General features: G+C 38.1%; 1 pseudogene; it reads left to right on the top strand.

Moving 5' to 3' along the window:
- Positions 1-3,612: 3,612 nt before the first annotated feature.
- Positions 3,613-4,578, top strand: LOC122792360 (annotated as a pseudogene).
- The last annotated feature ends 13,511 nt before the right edge of the window (positions 4,579-18,089 follow it).

The raw sequence follows: 18,089 nt of genomic DNA, 5'->3' as shown, positions 1-18,089 counted from the left end.
ATATTCTAAAAATATCCCCCTGATGCCTGCTTGGATGATGACTGTCCTGTCGATTGCCTAGCAGGGAATTAATGAGAATAGTTGTGGCAATTAGTTAAATGGTCTGAAGGAGCAGAAAGAAAAAAAATGAGCTAGAGTCAGAGCTAATTTTGAATTTAGTGTACTTTATAACTGCTATTTCCGACATTTTACAACAATTTATTTGTATACATTTTATTTACCATTTAACAACATATTTAAAACACACACGTGGTCTCTTAAGGATGTTCCAAGGTACAAAGTAATGGCAAATGGCTTCAGCACTGGTACCTTTTCTCTATTTATTTTGGTTTTATCGTGTCTTTCTACTCAAATGCTACCCTGTAGCTCACCTTATCCATTTAACTAACCCCACTCTCAAGAATCACATTACTTGCCTTTACCTGACTCCTATCCTATAATCTTGGTTTCTAACTTATTATCCCTCCAGTATACTTGTTCAGACTCCTTCACTTAACCCACTGTACAGAAATTTTACCCAAGGTTTAATAAGTTTTTGCCCATATCTTGTGTTGCCTTGTCACATTTGTACTAAATTAAGTCTTCTCCCAAATCCTTAGGAATTTGATGTCTCTTGGCATTCGGGTTATGTCCCTCATCATTTTTTATTAACCAACAGCAGGAATTATAATCCTTCATATGACCATTTATTGTCATTATCCCTTTCCTTTTTAAGCAAGCTTGTTTTTGGTCTGAGGCTAAAACTGTCACCATTATTATTCTTCCGAGCCTCTTCCACCTTTTTCCTATGGATTATGTCCTACTCCTCCTTAGTCCATCTCCGCTACTGTTTCACCATTTCACCCAACCATAATTCTAAATCATGTGTTTCTTGTCTACTTTTTATTGTATCTCTTCTACTTTCTGCCCTTTTTCATTCTATGTTTCCACAGACTTCAAGTGTTAAGAACCATTTCTAGCTGCTTATCCCATACTGTATAGCATCATTTCAGTGAGGGGCATACTGGTCCAAGACTACATTACTCATTATCAGATTTTCTCTCTCTCTGTCTCACACACAGCTTTTTAAAGTCCTTATATTACCACGTTGCCCCTCTATTCCCAATTGTATCTGGGTATATCTTCTCTCTTCTCTGATTTGGCACTGGGACGCACTTTCCTCAAGCTGCTTCTTGTCTGTATCAACTCCCCTTCCTTCTCTTATGTGCCATTCTTGTTCTTTACCACTCTCTAGGCTGAACACAACTCCGCTACACCACTTTTGAATTCCTTCATTTTAATGCTGACTTTGGAGGGACCTAATCATTACCCTATATACAACTTACCATTTATATCAAATAACCCTTCCTACATAAGCACTTCTCCTTAAATTTCTCAGTGGCCTTTAATCCTGTTATTATTCTCCATCTTTTTCTACAATTTGCTTACCTATTTGATACCCTAGGTGACTAGGTCACATCTCAACACGTGAACAAGACTGAGTTATTTTCATGTTCACGTTCCTAAGAGAGCTTTCAAGTTTTATGTTTCTGCAGCTTCCTTATCTATCCTGTCTTATAATATCTACGTAATTCCTAAACCCATCCTATTTCTTCATCAACACAGTCTTCAGCAACTGAAAAATATACATTTTTGATGAATATCTTAGGAAATGCTTCTCTACCTCTTGTGTACCACAAACCTATATTTTTGCTATTCAGATTACTCCACATTCCATCATCCATTTCTCAATGTACCCTTGTATCTGCTTCAACCATGTGTCTTCCAATGATGTTGGAATCTTCCTGATCACATGTAATGCTATAGTTATCATCCACTCAATCATGTTAGCACAACTGAATTGTATTATTTCTTATCTACCTTTTCCAGACTCTTCTGCATCCTCTTTTCCAAATTGTCCATGCTTCAACCCTAAGTCTTCTATGGATCCCATCTCTAGTCCAGGTACATATGCCCATTGCTATTATCCCCAGCCACTAATGTCTTTTTTGTTGCAGTATAGCATTGCCATCCTCATTAACTTAGAATATTGCTGGTGTCACCTTGAGAACTTTGTCAATTCTTTCAACTGTCACTATACAGTCATTTTTCTTGCTTATATAACCGCACTCTTCCAAGTTCTGTTACCCATGATCTCGTATTTATTTGTTTGTTTAATTGTGTTTTTGTTTGTTTGTTTCTCTGTGTTGTGGTTTCCTTGGTGATTTTGAATCACTACAATAAAGATTCCATAGTAAAATAGGTAGCCTGCTGCACTTCTCGTCCTTCCTAAACTTTTACAATACATACATTCACCATGACTGCCAAATAAGGATTTCTTCAAAATATCTTCGGTTTCTTCAAAATATTTTTAGTCTACCCAGTAAAGCAGTTGACAATTCTCATTCATCTTAGAACCACCAATATAAACCTCCACATTACTGAATCATTGACTTATTTTAGATAAAAAAAAAACTTTTACATCCTTTGCCCTGACTCTCTACCTTTCTCTTTAAGTAAACCCCATCCAAATGGATTATCAGTTTCTTTGCTAGAATTTTAAAATTTATATTTGCAAAAGATATGAGTTCTAGAAGATATATTATATACTTTCTCCATCTTATTAAAATTTTTTTTTAATACATGCATCAAATATTCTCCTTACAATGTACTGGAGACTCGGACCTTCCCTGTCCTCAGTTTACTTATGGCCTTTTAATCTCATTCACCTGTGTTAATCCACCCAGTCTGTCCTATTCTTAACATAACCTTATCTGAGCCCAAGTCCAAGTCTCCTGTCTCCAATGTTCATGTGAGCATTGAATTTCTTTAATAACCCCCTCATCCTCAACTCCTTAAATGTTTTTGGCCATGTACCTTCCCAAATGTTGTATTAATAATATTTAAAGAGTTATGGGTTTGCTTGTGTCTTGTTTGGGGAAGCAGTTAACTTGAGTGGTTAGTCCGGTAACTTTCCATTCCCATCATCTTGCACATTTCAATAGTCCTTCCAGTACGTATTTTCATGCAGTAAAACTTTACATTGACTCTTGTCTTATCTAAATCTATGCATTGAGCCCAGAGTCATTCAAAATGTGAGGAAAGTACAATTTTCCAGCAGTAAAGAAGTAAGGACATTTAGCCCGTACCCCCAAGTTCCAGAAATCCAAGGCCCAGTATTCAAAAAGATTCAAGGAAAAGGGCTTTGACCCTTGCAAAATGCTTTTAGCAGGTGTTTTGTAGTGGTTTCCACTTTCTTGAGACTTATGCTTATATCAAGCTAAATATTGTTCCTACAGGACTCTGTATTTTAAAAATGCCTACCTATGGTGAGTCCCAGCCAGTACTATTAAGAAAATGGCAGCAATTAAATTTAAAATATCCATACAATCTATGCAACTTATGATTAATCATTTTGAGACGATTGAACAGCAGCTTAGAAATGAAATCATTGGAATGTATAAAGATCTCACAGAAGGTGTTGAAAGCAATATACATTCTAATTTACTGTAAAAAACACTTGACAAGTTAACCAAGTTTGAGAATTTGTTAATTGCACATAAAAAACATAAACTCCAAAGAGACATTTATGATTTCAAACTTGGTCATGTTTTTTTCTGGCAGAATTATAAAATGACCAATCAAAACACTTCCAAAGCACTGAATGGGACTAATAAGGATTCCAATATCACACCATCTCTTCCGGATGACGTCACTGACGATGATAGCAACAGTGATACTACCCACTTGCCAACACGCTGAATGTAGGAAACCTACTTAATATTACTACATCGAGTGAAACGCATAGACCGATGGTAGATCCACACATTGTTTCAGTGTTGGATCCTATTGATAACATTTGCCTTCACCAGGAAGGAGATTTTTTTTATTTTCACAAATGAAGCCATACCCTATTCCGCCCAAAAGAAAATGCTCTAAGAGCAACCATGAGCGGAAAAAGAGCAACAAACTGGAGTAGACTTACCAACCAAAGGTACTGTTTATTCAAACATTTACTTTAACATTTCTGACTATGTTTTGATTCAGTCAGAAAAAACATTTTAAACAGAGGTTTAATGTATATACTACGATATTTTTATATAAGTTTTTTTTTAAGTTATTTCTTAAAGTGTTTGATATAAAGGCTCTTTCAGCTGAGGATACACAGACTGCTAGTGCTGTTTGGGAAAACATCTATGCAGATGTTGAAGATATTGGTGCTGATGTGTTAAGTAGAATGTTCAAAGAACACCATCATACTGTGAATTATTTTAAAAATTTCACTCAGCTGCAGTCTGTTGCTGAGACTGCCTCTGCTGTGGACATTGCAGCCCTGGCTGAAGTTAGAGCCCATGGGAAGAAAGTTTTCTCAGCCTTGCATGATATGGTCCCACACTTGACCAATGTGGATGCTTTAAAAGAGACCATTAATCCTTTAGCCAAGAAGCATGCTGCAGAGCTTAAAGTAAATGTGAAGGACTTTAGGATAATATTTGAAAATCTGGTGGATCTTATCAGAGAGAACAAGGTGTAGATGCCAAAATAGCCTTTAAGAAAGTCACAGATCTAATATATGAAGAAATAAAAGCTGCATATTGATACTGTGTACTGTAGTTTGAATAAAACATTTCAAAAACTGAAAAGAAAAAAAAAAAGTTTGGGAGGGTGGCCTAATGGTTAAGGTGTTTGCCTTACAAACACAAGGTGCAGGGTTTGAGTCTCACAAGGGATAATTGGCTAGGCTTAAAATGGCACGCAAGAGCAGTTAGCTTAGTACTAACCTATGAAGCTGCTAGCACTGATGTTTCTAAAACTCTTCTTGATTTTAAACTGTTTATTCAGAAACTAAATCTTCATATATTTCTGCAACATCGAGGTGCACATGCTGACAGTTTGCCTAAATATTTTAGAAACAGTACTTTTATACCACCTCAGAATCAAGTGGTAAATATGTTTGAAAAGCTAGTTGAACAAGATATCTATGCATCTTTTACCTCTAAGCAGAAGAAAAGTTTTTATAACTTGTCTGAAACTGATTATAATGCTATTCGTTCATTACAGCAAAATGCTAAAATAGTTATTAAGCCTGCAGATAAAGGTGGGGTGGGGTAGAAATTATGAACACTGATTGGTATATTGCATCAATGTTTAAAATGCTTAATAGAGCTGATTATGAAAATATCAGTAATAATTCTATACATGATGTAACTAAACAAATAACTAATAGTTTATGTGATTTGTTGCACAGTGGATCTATTGATGAAAAGTTATTTAGTTATTTGCTTGTACTACACCTGTTATTCCCATAATTTATGGGATTCCGAAAATACATTAAAGTTTGACTAATTCACCATTACGTCCCATCGTATCAGCACAGGAATGGGCAACTGAGGCCATCTCTCAATATGTGGAGTCTGAACTTAAAGTTGTTCTAAGTACGTCTACAACTATAGTAAAGGATAGCACAGACTTTATTGAATTACTTTTTGACTGGACAGAAACTAATTCAGCACTGACTTCTCATTTAGTGACATTAGAGGTAGATTCTCTCTTTACATGCATACCCAGCAATCTAGGCTTAAACATGGTAAGGCAATATAGTTCAAAACACTTAGTTTCCAGACATCTCGATATTGATTTAATTTGCCATCTGCTTAACCTTGTATTAGAAAATAATGTATTCTTATTTCAGGATAAATACTATAGACAATTTTCGGGGGTTGCTATGGGCACCCCCATAGAAAATATCTATGCCAACATAGTTATGAATTGTTGGGAAGAAAAATGTATATTGGATCATAATGTACAATGGACAATGAAAGATGTCGTATTCTATAAACGTTTTGTGGACGTCATTTTTCTTTTATGGGAAGAAACACTGAATGACTTCAATGAGTTTATTAATTATTTACACAATACTAGTACTTTTCTAAGGTTTAAGAAAACTGTGCATTATAGACAAGCTAATTTTTTAGATATTCATTTAACAAATAATTCAAATGGACAGATAGAAACTATACTTCATAGAAAAGAGGTTAAAAATGTACTTATTTAGCATGAGACAGCATACACCCCCCACATATATTTAATAATATTATTAAGAACCAAATGGCATGACTAAGCAGACTTAATACTATTGAGTGAACAGTTAAATGACATGGCTCAAGATTTTAGAAATAGAGGCTATAACATTAATAGAGCCTTTGATGTTAGAGATGATATTCTAACTCATAGGGATAATATATACCCTCCAATCTTTTCCACTAGAAATAAACAAAAACAAGATCAACGAATTAAAGAACAAACTCAATATAGTGGATGTCGATATATCCTTAACTTTGATCAGAATAGCGTAACTATCAAAAACATTATTAATAAGCAATGGTCCTTGCTATCTTTTGTACCTGAGTTATTAAATATCTCTCAAAAACCATCATTTAGTTATCAAAGATGCTCTACTTTAAAAAATAAGTTATGTTATAAAGAACAACCAGGTTATAAACATATTAAGCCAAAAGCTAGAGGCACCTATAGATGCAACCGATGTATTTACTGCAAATTTATTTGTACTGAAACAAACTTTGTGGACCCTGTAGGGCATCGTATATTCGAAATGAATGCATATGGAAATTGTTACAGCACTCATTTAATATACATGACACATTGTGAACAATGTGAGTCATTTTATATTGGCAAGACCAACCAGACTTTAAAAAAAAGCGTATTGGTAACCATCTTTCAGAAATTAAAAGGAAGGTCTTGACCAATTCTTATACAAACTCTTATCTACTACTGATGATACACACACTTTCAAATTTTTCATACTTGAAAATGTAAAAGTCCCTATTAGAAGGGGTGACATTAAAAACATCACAGAAAGACAAGAAAATAAATGGATTTTGTACTTTAAAGCACACCAGAAACCTGGTCTCAATGAAGTTTTTTTCTTTGAAACCAGAACTTAACTATTTACACAACAGTGTTAGATGAAGGTGGTTTTTAATGCTTTAATTGTTTTATTAAAGTATTGATTATTTAATTGCTTTACTAATTGTTTTACTATCATGTTAGTTTGTATAAAAGGTTTTCAGAATTCAGTTGAACTGTTTTGCCTGATGAAACAGATTTCTCTGTGAAAGTACCTTGTACTTGCATTCATTAAACTTTGGTGTTTTTACAGACCTGTGTTTGGTTTGATACAACTTTTACGATTTAGTACCTGGAAAAACCCACACGAATGCAGGGAGGACATACAGACTCTGCACAGAAGGCACCCCAACCAGGAATTGAACCAGAGAACCTCTTGCTGTGATGTAACAACACGACCTCTGCACCACTGTACCATCCGGCTTTTCTTGCAGCTCATAAAGAATTATTTTTGCAATTTCAAGTTATCCCTGTTTGCTCCATATACATTACCTACTTTTCATTTTGTGCACCTGTCCTTTCAGTCAGTATCAGGCAAGTTCCTTCTCCATTCCATTTTCCTGATGCTCTACTCCACTCGTAAACTAGATTGTCACTCCTCTTTTGCATCTCCCTAATTTGCTGATTTCTGAAATACCTTATTCCATTTCATAGGATGGCTGCAGCATTTCAAGTCACCCTTTATATACCGCATTCCTTCTCCCTACTCCACAAAGTATCCACTGGAGTAACTACATATCCTCTTATCTCTCCAAAGCAAGCATCCCCCCTCATGACCCATGTCCAAGCTTTCCCTTCTGGTCTATATTCAGATGGGTCAGATGATGAGTACTTGTGCCTGACCCCCTCCTATTCCAACATTCACTCACATAAAATGGTCTTCTGATTGCTTTATTCCTTGCAGTCCTTTGGATCTAACAGTTACAAATGGCCTCACACTGTTCAACTCTACACCTTCTCTTGTTTCATGTCCCAACTCTCAGTTTGGCACAGGAGATTAAGATTATTCAGTACTGAATGTAATTCCCACTGGGATCATTTACCTGCTGTGTAACTCTATGTAAATACATTATTTAGCCTTTTCTTCTAGGTTGTTCTAGCTGCTTACCAGTTGCCCAAATGTCATCATTATCCTTCTCTCTGTGCATAACAGAATTATTAAGTCTTGATATGCTTTCACTTCTAGTTAAGCAATAACATACACAATTTAGTATTACTTCAATATTTAAAAAATAGCAAGAGAAACATTATTAAAAATAATAAAAATTGTCTTAAGCTTTCAGGATATGTACTTTATTCCAACCAGCTGAAATTCAGCAGTAGATTCCATCCTCTTTACATTTCCATCTTTAATTCTATCTCTCTTTGTCCCCCCTTTTAAAGTTATCCCTCTGATACTGTACAATGTTTTTATTGTTATCCTTAATTTTCCCTTAACCCAGTCTCTGACACTATCCCCATTGTTGTAATATAGCTGGCTATGACATTGCCTACTTTCAGATCAAGGGGATCCGTTTGCTCTGAGTACATATTTCTGGTCTTATAGTACTATTTAAAATCATGCAGTAAATTATATCTTCTCTCACATTTGGCAAGGACTATCTGTAATATCCATGCTGTTTTATTCTACTCTCTAATTGTACTTTTGACCAAGTCCTTTATATGAGCAGCATGTCACTTCATCTAGTGTCTCCTTTATGTATCTGATTTGGGGTGAGGTAAATATACAGAGAAGCCAGTTTCCCTGATACAAAAGGGACATCACCATCATTTCAACCTTCATCAGAGAGCCTCTCACATCCTCTGCCTCTTACCATTCAGAGGGACTATAATTAAACTTTATCAATAACTCCTCTTTTCTCATTTTCTACATGGGTTGATGTGTTGTGTCAACTGTCGCCATCTCTCTTGATGCAATACGACTCTCCTAACATCTTCAACAGTCATGCCTGACTGTTGCAAATCTTGTCCCATACACAGGCCATCAATCACTTTGCTGTATGTTCTTGTTTCATCTTGCCTTCTTACTGTCTGTCCCAAATCTTCTTCACCAGATTGTCTTCTTTTCTATATATATATGCCAAACCACTGTAACCTGTTCAGTTTGACCTTGTCTGCAATTGGAGCTACAGCATCTGTTCTGATGTCCTCATTTCTTCCTCTGTTCCACACTGTGCATCCCACCATCCATCTCAGGCACTTTATCTCCATCCTCTCTATCTTTTACAACTGCTCTGCTTTTTCAGTCCAGGTTTCTGTGTCATACAGTAGTACTGGTCACAGAACTGTTTTGCACACCTTACTTTTCATTTCTTTGATATTCATCTGTTACACACTACCCTTAACACTCTGTAACAGTTGATTGACTGCAGCTCCTCTGATTTTAGCATATACCTTGTCATTCAGACTTCCCTTCTCCTCAGCCACCCTCCCAGATACTTGAAGTTGTCAATCTGATCCAATATTTTCTCTTCTATCTCAATTTTCAGCGTTTTCTGATTCCCCCATTTGCTGCCATTACAGTTGTCTAATCTGCACTCAGTTTCATCCCATGTGTCTTTAGCTTTGCATTCCATTCCCCTATTCTTTGCTGAAGTTCTTGCTCAGAGTCTGCCTTTAATGCCATGACATCTCAATGCATACAGCAACTTTGCTGATCTGACTCTACCAACCTGGTTGCATATGTAATCCATTACCAGTATGAACAGAAGTGGACTCAGAGCTGAATAAACTCTGATGCACACCCACTCCCACTCCCACTGGTAACCCTTCTGTAAGACCAAATACTGTTGGTACTTGAGTTACTGGTTCTTCAACATAGCCTGCACTGATTCTTAGAAGTACTGGCCAAATCAGCTTTCTTGGGACCTTGTCATATTCTTTCTCCCAGTCTAACGGAATGCTCAGTTGCGCTCTTTCCTTATTTGCAGCTTCCTTTCAACTATCTGTTTTACTGCAAATATCATGTCAGTTGTGCTGCATCCTGATCTGAATCCAAACTGCTCATCTCCCATCTTACTTTCTACTACTCTGTGTATTCGTCTGTCACTCATCCTCTCCAGAACTTTCATGCAGTGTGACAGGAGTTTAAAACCTCTGCACTGCCCACAGTTGTGGATGTCCCTTTTGTCCTCATACACTGGCACTAGTATGCTTATTCTCCAGTCATCTAGAAACTATACTTCAAATTCTCCCTTTTTTATTGCAGCATTTAATTAGTTTTGATTTTGTCTGCCTAAATTCTTCTCTTTGCATGGGATTTTCATTAATCTTTTTTGTTTCCCCGCCCCTGCTTCCATATGTACCTCTCTGTCAGGACCAAATCCCTCTTAACAGAAGGCTACTGAATTTCTGAAACCATCTTATTTTAAATTAATTTTAATCTTCTCCTATTTTTCTTTTTATATTCATCTTCTTTCCATCTCCTGAACAATCACATAATGAGATGCATAGTATTACACTGTCATTTTTTCTCTATCTCATTTTTTTTTGTTGCAGCACCTTACACCTGAGTTTTCCCTCTCTCCTAACAGCTAACATTTATCTATTCTCTTTCTTACTCTCCCCATCTCTTATATCATGTTGCCTGTCCTTTGATGACCTACCCAGGCATAATTACTAATTAAAACATTCAGATTACACAACTCCTTAATTCTGAAAAAGCAACTTTCAATGTCAAGGAAAACCCCCTTTTTAGATAATGTATTACACTTTGGTTCATAGTTCAATACTAGGCTAACTGCCCTTGCGAGCTATTTTAAGCCTAGCAAATTATCCCTTATGAGACTCAAACTCTGCACCTTGTACTTGTAAGGCAAACACTTTAGCCATTAAGCCACCCTCCCAGATAAACAGCCATGCATGACTTGAACCCAGGACCCTATACACCACAGTCACAGTAGTTAACCACCAAGCCATCACAGAAGCTTTAATGCTTTTCAAGTAAGCAGCCTGAACTCTGCTGTCCCTTTATCTGAATTTTATCAAATGAATCCTCAGATTTGAATTACTAATTCCAGAGAGTGCTACAACTTTCCTTAGTGTAACAAATTGTTCCATTGAAAATCATTGTCAATTTCCCCTTGCATAAAATAACTAGTATAATAACTGTATTAAGAAGAGCATTAAACAAAGCACTATATTACTTTATTATTTAATTTACACTAAGTACAAAATGATGCAATCATATTTAAGCTGTCTATACTTTTCTTTTACCTGTCTTTTCTGTTTGATGCCTACAAACAATAAAAAAATAACATTGTCTTCTCTTTTGTCTCCCCCCATTCCTCAGGCCTTACTTGTGTTTAAGTGCCAGAGCCCTTCTGCCAATCAGCAGGCTTCAAATAAGTCTTCTGATTCCTCTGAGGACATAGCACAACAGGTGTGCTTCCCTTCTCCTCTTCTCTTGGGACTGGGAGTCATAGTTCTATTCCTTAAACAGGAAACATTCTTGGCTTGGTCATATCTCTCTGCCTCTTTATATCTGTCTCTGTCCCTCTGTCTCTCATCTGTGAGATCATATGGGAGAAATTATTTACAATAACCATCTGCATATTCCTTCCTTTCATCCTTTAATATTTATTAGAGTACTATTGGACTAGCAATCTATCATATTAGACACTCATATGTTCGTTAGCTAACTGCCACAGCTTGTAAACAGCAATGTCTTTTGATATCTTCTAGCTTCTTTATAACAGAACTTTCTAATTTATTATTTTGCCCATATGCAGTACTAAATTCAGAAAGCTATTCTGTCCTTATTTCACTCATATGTCAAGCTAAGGGGTTTATAACATTCTGTCAAAACAGATATCACATACTCCATAGTGAACTGCTTTGTGTTAATCATTAATAATCCATCATAATATAAATAAATAAATGTATATATAAATAAATATATAAATAGATAGATAGACAGATACAGTCCTTATAAAACTTGAATTTTAGCATTCATGTCTCTTTATATGCCATCTAAGTACATGACTGGGGCCATTGGGGTATCCATAACAGCACCATTTACTATAAATATACATTTTTTAAAATCAAATACATTACTTTTCAAAATGTATTCACTCAATATTTTGCACAAATTAATATATATTTTTATTATATTTTGAATATATGAGTATCATCTGTTGCATACCTGCAATGTCTACATCATGATCTGTTCTGGTATAAAGCAAATTAATACTCGCTGTCATAAGAACATTCTCATCATTCTCCATGGTTGCTTCTTTAAGTTACAATAAACAAAGGCAGGATTGAGACAGGTAACCACATAGTAACCATTTCCTATTTAGAGATTAGCCCTAAAACTGTACCCACCCACTGTGGGCTATCTCTGCAGCTGTGTTAAATGCCAATGAGGCATCCCAGGGTTTGCAACCTTTGCTAATTTGCCATCCAAGGATTTGAACTTTGCTTGTAACATAAATATTACATGCTGTTGAGATAGGCATGTATCTCTCAGGACCCCATGCTCTGGAGTAGGCTCCCCATCCATGTGAAGCAGATTCCATTCCTAGCCCTATTCAAACATTACCCTGACCATTGGATGGGAAATCACAAATGTATCCCTGGCCTGGGCCCCGTGTCTCTTATAGTCACAGGCCAACACTAAACATTCCGAAACTAACATTGGATGTGTAATCATAAATTCATCCCCAGGCTGGCCTCCATGTCCCTTATAGAAAGAGTATAGCAATAAACATTCCCTATCTAACATACTCCCCAATTAACTTTTTAGCAACCTCCTAGCTAACATAGACCTCCTAACTAACATACTCCTCCTAACAAACACTGGCCCCATTAAGATGCACATGTTACCAGGGAATGCAATTGGGTTGGTTTGTGTGGCTAGGCTTATAATGGTCCTGGTGATCATTAGCCTAGTATATACCTATAAAGTTATGAATCTATGTGCTCTTTTCAGGAAATTCCAAAGGTAGGACATTTATGCATCCACGTTTGGCTGCATAAGGAACATAGTTCACCCATGTTAATGAACAGCTTAGCTTCTGGTGTCATTCAAGGGGGATTAAATATGTGTTAGCATGTGAGGACTTTGTTATCCTAAACATGTTACTGCTGAATGCCGATAGCCTTAACTAGAAACTGCACACTCTACAAGCTCTGCAGAATATAGACATGTGTCCCATTACAAAGACATAGTTTAAAGCAGAGGAAGTATTCCAGTAGTGCAAGGCTTCAGTGCCTTCTACACATATAGACCATCAGCTGTACAGACAGGGACTAAAGGTGGAGTTGTCTTAATCTACATTAGCAATAAGTATACCTCTAGGTTGGTTAAACAGGATGATGCCTTGGAGTTCATCCATCCACAAAACACCATAGATAATGTCCCTTACAATATTCTAGCAAACTATAGATCACCATCATTGTCCCAGAAATCACATAACTTGTACCTAGACCTGCTGGAAGCAGTCCCCATCCAGCCAAACACTCTATTCATGGGAGACTCCAACTAATCCTCTATAGACTGGAAAACATACACTGCTTCCAACTTGAAGGCACATTTCCTGGATTTTATTAACACAAATACCCTTTGCTAGATAGTACACACCCCAACCAGATGTTCAAACATATTGGACCTAGTGTTCACCAACATGAGAGAGAGCTGGAACCCCGACCTCCCATGTCACATGCTCACTGATGAAGCTAGATCCATCAAAATAAAAATCAACATTGAAAACCCAGCAAAACCTGTAACAGTTAGGAACTATTCTAAAACAAAAACACATCCAATTAAGTCACAGTTTGTCAAAATTCGGTGGCCCTATGAACCCAGAATTCACAACAACCTATGCAAAAATTTTCACACAAATCCTGTAGAACCATTTAAATGGCTGCATAGAGGCTGATATACCTTCCTGAAGTAAACCCAAAACAAACCAGAAAAACAAATCAGTCTGGTGGAATCTTAACTTAACAGAGTATATAACAAAAGGAAAAAAGTCATGGCCAAATTCAGAAAGAGCAACTCTCATAATGACAAGAGGTCAATAATTAAACTAAGTAGGAAACTAAGAGGATTAATTAAATGTAACAAGGCAAATTACGATGTTAAGATAGCCTCTCAGGCTAAGGACAACCAAAAGGCCTTCTACAGCTATGTCCAAAACCTTAAGATAACATGCAACAATGTGCTGAACTGATGGTAAATGGTATCACATTCACCAAGCAGAGTGATATAGTGATATAGCGAATCTGCTGGATGACAAATTCAGCTGCAACTTCATCACCACTTCCCCCCGCCTCCTGCCATGAAATCCCTACTAGCATAACCCCAACCAATTCCAAGGAGCAGATCATGGAGGCATATGCTAAGGCCAAAAACCCAGCCTCAGTGGACCCAGACAATATCCTGGGCTGTCTTAGGACCATTTGAGTCATTTTTCAAGTACAGCTTCAAAACAGGTTACATGCTACTTGAATGGAGGACCACAACGGTTACCCTCTTCACAGGGGTGGAAAATCAACTGACCCCAGAAACTACAGAATCATTAGTCTAGTCTATTATACAAAGGCATGGAATTAATTATCATGGAAATGATCAATAAGAACATTGGCAAGTACAGAGACTGGACAGATTCCAGTCTGATTTTTGTTAAAGAAAGGTCATGCATACTTAACCTGGTAGACTACTTTGAGAGGGTCATCAAGCCAATAGATGAGGGGAAAATGGTGCATGCTGCCTACTTACACCTGGATAATGCATTTGATACAATACCTCACTCAGGTATTGTTTACAAGCTCATTGAACTATGCATAAATCTCTATGTAACTAGCTGGATTTCCAGCTACCTCAAAGACAGGACCCAAGAAGTCAGGATTGGTGGGACCACCTCCGCCAAAAAAACAGTCACCAGTACAGTAACTCAGGGATCAGTGCTAAGCCTGGTCCTCTTTGGCATCTACTTCTTGCAAGTCAAGGCTAATCTCAAGGGCCTCTGCAGATGAGTTCACATTGGGAGCTATCATAGATTTCCCCCATGAGTCTAGCTTCTTGCAAGGGGGTCTAACACAGACAAATGACTGGTAACAAAACCACAGAAAAATTCAATGCCAAGAAATGCATTATAGTGCCTTTTAAGAAAAACTCCACTGAGGTTAATTACTTCTTTGAAAAGACACCCTAAGAGTTGACTACATAGTTAGGGATCTGGGAACATATGTTGAGAGTAGTCTGGTCTTTGGCCAGCATTTAGTCAAGGTAGTAAGAAAATCATTCTTTGTTGCCAACTTATAAGTAAGGATGTGGCATTCATGTCCAAGGAAGTTATAGTACCACTTTACACAGCCCTTAGCAGACCCATCATTGAGTACAGTACCCCCTTTGGCATGCACCTGACTACTCATATGCAACAGTTGGAAAGTCCACAGAGGTTCCTCACCAAAGGAATCCAGAGTACTTATAAACACTTTATCCTATATAGATTGCCTTAAATCCCTACCTCTATACTAGGTCTCCTACAAGTTACTATTAGACGATCTATGACTGGCATATAAGGCATCCTCAGATCCATCCCTAACTGACCTTTTGCGCATTCACAAAATGAATCGCACCAGGAACACTAGATCCAAGAAGTTAAACAACATAAATGGAACATGCTAGTGAGATAGATATGTGTCTCAAAGGATCCCCACACTCTGGAATAGTCACCCCATACATGTGTAGTAGAGTCCATACAAACTTATTTAAATATTAGCTTGACTATTGGATGGGAGGTCAAAGTCCGGGCCTGCTCCTATTTGGCATCTACTTCTCAGAAGTCAAGGCTAGTGTCAAGGGCCTCTAGCTCACCAAGTTTGCAGATGACTGAAAATTGATAGCTATCACAGATCCCCCAGTGATGCTAACATCTTATATGAGGGTCTAACACAGACATAGGTTCATAGGTTCATAGGTTCATAGGTTGGTACTAGGCTATCAGCCCTAGGGCCTATACAAGCCTAGCCATAACAATTCCCTGGCTATTTCTTCCCACATTATTTACTTTCTTGGACCCCTGTCTAGCAGGGCGACTGACGTGATCCCTGGGGTGAATTTCCTTTCTCCCATCCAATCGTCAAGGTTCCTCTTGAAGAGGTCCAAAGAGGCACTCTGCTTGACATGTATGGGCAATCTATTCCAGAGTCTGGGGAGTCTCTGGGTCAGGAACCTATCCCTCCAGCATGTTTTGTTTATTGTGATGACAAGGTTTAGATCCCTGGAACGTGTAGCTCTGAGGGATTGGGATTTCTTTAAGTGTAGCATGTCCAACAGCTCTGGGTTTGACATGACCTTGTATGTTAAGCAGAGATCGCCTCTGAGTAGACGATATGCAAGTATAGCTGGAGTTTTTAAGGCGGTCAGCGAGGGCATCTGCTTTAGGCCTGTGATTCTTTTAGTGAGGTATTTCTGAGGTCTTTCCAGTTGTTGCAGATGTCTTGAGAGGTACATACCAAATGGACGTTGTATTCTATAATGGGTCTAATGAGGGATGAGTACAGTGGGACAATGACCTCCTTTTTTCTGGATGAAAAGCCCTTCGTGATGAGGTGTGCCACATAGAAGTATTTCCTGACTGTTGTGGCGATGTGGTTATCGAAGGTGAGACCACTGTCCACCTGTGTCCCTAAGTCTCTTATCACACTTTCTGTGTTTAGTGTACTGCCACCTATATGGTAATTCATGGATACATGTTTTTTCCCAAAGGGGATAACAATACATTTCTTGGCATTGAGCTTGAGCCCATGGCTCTGGCACCAAGCATCTGTTTCTGTAAGGCCCTTTTGTAGAGTATCCACATCATTTGGGGATTCAATAATGGCTCCCAGTTTGCAGTCATCTGCAAACTTTGTTAGCCAGAGTCCCTTAGTGTTAACCTGTACTTCAGAGAAGTAGATGCCAAACAAGAGCGGCCCCAGGACTGAACCCTGAGGTACTCCACTTGTCACTTGTCTGGAGCTGGATTTGGAGTCGGCTACTTTTACAGTGTGGGTTCTATCAGGAAGCCATTTAGCAACCCATTGGGTGACATAGGGATTAATGCCCAACTTAGTAAGTTTATCTATGATTCCAGAGTGGGGGATGGTGTCAAAGGCCTTGGCAAGGTCTAGATAGGCTGTGTGGACCACCTTACCCTTGTCCATGGCTCTGGAGACTGATTCAAAGAAGTCAATCAGGTTCAGGAGACAAGATCGGCCCTTCACAAACCCAAACTGGGTGGGGTCCAGTGTTTGAAGGTTGCCAATGTCTTTGTTTATAAGTTCCATGATAATACGCTCCATGGCCTTGCAGATAAGGCTTGTCAGACTGATGGGACGGTAGTTTCCGGGATCCAAGGTGGATCCCCTTGTGGATTGGGATAACTGTAGCTCTGCGCCACTCAGTGGGCACGAAACCTGAGGTGAGGCTATGATTAAACATGACACTTAGGTGAGGTGCCAGTTCATATTGTAGTTCATGTAGTACAAAGCCCGGGATGTCATCTGGTCCCATGGATGCTGTATTCTTGGCTTTAGAGAGTGCGTTTGTACCTGTGTGGCGTTATTACTGGAATTTGGCAATCTTCCGGTATTGAGATGGGCCATTTAGGGGTGAGAGGGGGTGAAGTTGGCACTGAATCGATCTGCCAGGATATTGGCAATATCCTTTGGATCAGTATATTTAATGCCATTCTGTTTTAGCTCAGAGCAGATCTGAGCATTGCCATTTAGATTCTTGACATAGTTATAGAATGCTTTGTGGTTGTCTTTGGAATCTTTGGCAATTTTATTTTCGTAACTAGCTTTGGAGGATTTTATGAGGCATCTCAGTTTCTTACTGAGGCTAGTAAGGAGTTTTTGCATCCTGGGATTTTCCTCTTTTCTGCAAAAGTTTCTTCCTTTTGTTGTAAAGTTTGTTTATGGCAGGGGACCACCAGATTGGCTTCCTTTTTGGATGAGAGCATTTTGGTTCTGTTTGGGATGGCACTCATGCATGAGTGGATGTGCTCGTACAGTGCCTTAGTGTAGGATTCAGTAGTTGAACTTTCAGTTCCGCCTGCATGGGTGTTATGAAGTTTGTCACTTCTGACTTGAGTAGCATGAAGTTGGCTTTGGAGAAGTTTTTATGGTGGTTTCTTTACTGTGGGGTGGGGTGGGATGTGGATGTTGGTGATTAGCTTATGGTCAGACCT

Source organism: Protopterus annectens, chromosome 1.part2, assembly GCF_019279795.1.
Source record: "Protopterus annectens isolate FY-2018-M chromosome 1.part2, PAN1.0, whole genome shotgun sequence".
Taxonomy (NCBI): domain Eukaryota; kingdom Metazoa; phylum Chordata; order Ceratodontiformes; family Protopteridae; genus Protopterus; species Protopterus annectens.
Note: the sequence above shows the minus strand (reverse complement) of the source record. Positions and strands in the feature narration are given on the sequence as shown.